Source organism: Hakea prostrata, chromosome 1 (genome assembly GCF_041222555.1).
Source record: "Hakea prostrata isolate BN-2017 chromosome 1, UWA_Hpros_2, whole genome shotgun sequence".
NCBI lineage: Eukaryota > Viridiplantae > Streptophyta > Magnoliopsida > Proteales > Proteaceae > Hakea > Hakea prostrata.
The window spans coordinates 64,192,498-64,194,815 of NC_142600.1; the positions used below are offsets into that span (position 1 = coordinate 64,192,498).

The 2,318-nt window shown below is 39.9% G+C and overlaps 1 non-coding gene across 1 annotated transcript; it reads left to right on the forward strand.

Annotated features, from left to right (window-relative positions):
• Window positions 1-1,875: 1,875 nt before the first annotated feature.
• LOC149029391 (small nucleolar RNA R71) lies at window positions 1,876-1,982 on the forward strand. The gene has a single exon (XR_016171339.1). It is a non-coding gene; the product is annotated as a small nucleolar RNA R71 (small nucleolar RNA).
• The last annotated feature ends 336 nt before the right edge of the window (window positions 1,983-2,318 follow it).

Sequence of the window (2,318 nt, forward strand, 5' to 3'; positions counted from 1 at the left end):
CAGTTTTCTCCTTTCTTCAAGAAAATGGTATTGACCATAAAGTTTCTTGCCCTCATACTCATGACTAAAATGGGGTTGTTGAATGCCAATATTGGCATATTGTGGAAACTAGATTGACTTTATTAGCCCATGCCTTTTGCCCTAAGAAGTTTTGGTTGCTTGCTTTTAAAAGTGTTGTTTTTTTATCATTTGGTTGCCTACCCAAGTGTTGCGCAATACTTCTCCTCACTTTAAGTTATTTAGAGTCCAACTTGACTATGACCCTTTGAAGAGTTTTGGTTGTGCATGCCATCCATGTTTGAGACCTTACGACAAGAATAAGCTGGAATTTTGATCTACTTTGCATGTTTTCTTGGGATATAGTTCTCGCACTAAAGGTTATAAGTGTTACAATCCCACCAATGGTAAAATTCTGGTTTTTTGCCATGTTGTCTTTCATGAGCAGCGATTTCCTTTCCTTGCTAGTGAGGTAACCCCTTCTCCTACCCCACCACTTCCCTCTCTCTTAGGGCCTCCTCTAGATTGTGCAACTCCACTCCCACTTTACCACTTCCCTCTATATTAGGCCAACTAGGCTGGCTTCTCCTTGAGAGTCCTATTCCCCTCCCCCATCACTAGGTCCCACTTCATCTCCACCTCCCCTAGGACTCTATCTTCAACCCCCACAAATCCTAGAGTCTACCCTCCCCCTTGGTTGAACCACTCCACCATCTCCTGCCTTGGTCAAACCCTCACCTTCCGTATGAATCATATGTAACCCTACATCTCTCTTCTTCTCATCCTATGGTTAATACTCATTCTATTATCAAAAGATCAAAAGCAAACCCTAGGGCTCTCCTCTCCTCTTCCCAACTTGAGCATCCCTAACGAGAGCCTACCTCTTTTACTATTGCCAACAAATACCCTCACTGGTAGAAAGATATGGATGACAAAATTTACTGCCTTATTTGGTCTTTAGTTCCACCCTCTCCCTCTTAGAATATTATTGGCTGCAAATGGGGTTTTTTGGGTCAAGCATAAGACAGATGGGCTCTATTGATAGTTACAAAGCCCGCTTGATGGCTAAGGGGTTCAATCAACAATAGGGCTTGGACTACCATGAAACCTTTAGTCACATGGATAAACCCACTACCATTCGGTTGGTCTTATCTTTGGCTGTCTTTCGTTGTTGGCCTATCAAACAACTGGACATTAAGAATACTTTTCTCCATGGTTTAGAAATTTGTTTGGAGAGTTGTCTTATTTGCTTCTCTAAATTTTGTATTGATGCCTCTTGATTTTGGAAATGCACATACACGGTCTTCACAAAGTCAGTAGAAGTCTTTGCCATCAGTAGCATCATCTCTTCCAAATGATTAGTAGGGAATGGGGCTTTGGGTTCTTGTCTTTGTTGTCCTTGTTTTCCTTACTCTTTCCATGCAAAATTTGGATGGTTCCTCCACCCTAGGTTGTATGTATTGTTGTAGGGGTTGCCTTGAGGGTTCTTGCCAAAATGTTAGAAACAAAATTAGTATTTTCTGATTTATTAGAATATGTATCAAAATCAGGGCCACCACTACTAATATCACAAGAAACCACCTAAATCTTAGAAACAATTAAATTTTCAACTTTTATTCCAAGAGTTTCTAGTTTTGCATCAAATCAAGCTTAGCTTCCATTGCAACTATGGCATCAACTTCATACACCCCTACAACTTTATTCTTTGGTTGCCTATCTAATGGCCATTGGTAGGAATTAGTTGCTATCTCATCCATCACCCATAGACTTCATCAAGTCACTTGTTATGCATTGATCTGCCCTACAATTGCATCTAGGATGGATTTGAATTATGCATTCAACCCATTGTAGAAGGTCTGAATGATTATCCATTGGGGAAGACCATGGTGTGGGCATCTTCGCAAGTATTCTCTAAAATGCTCCCATGCCTCATGTAAAGACTTTCCTTCTCCATGCACAAAAGTAATAATGTCATTATGCAATTTAGCATATTTAACAGGAAGAAATAACTTGTTTAAAATTTTTGAACTAAAGACTCCCAGGTCCTTATTGAATCTAGAGGTAATTAATGCAGTCATGTCTTCACTTTTTCACGCAAAGAGAAAGGGAAAAGACTTAGACTGATGGCGTCTTCACTAGCTCCATTGTGCTTGATAGTACCACAAATTTCTAGGAATGCCTCTAGGTGTGCATTAGAATCTTCACTGGCCAATCCCTGAAATTGCGCTGTATTTTGAAGCATCTGAATAAAACCAGGTTTTAATTCAAAACTATTTGCTTCGATTGCAAGCCTTCTAATGTTTGATATTGAGGCTCTAGCA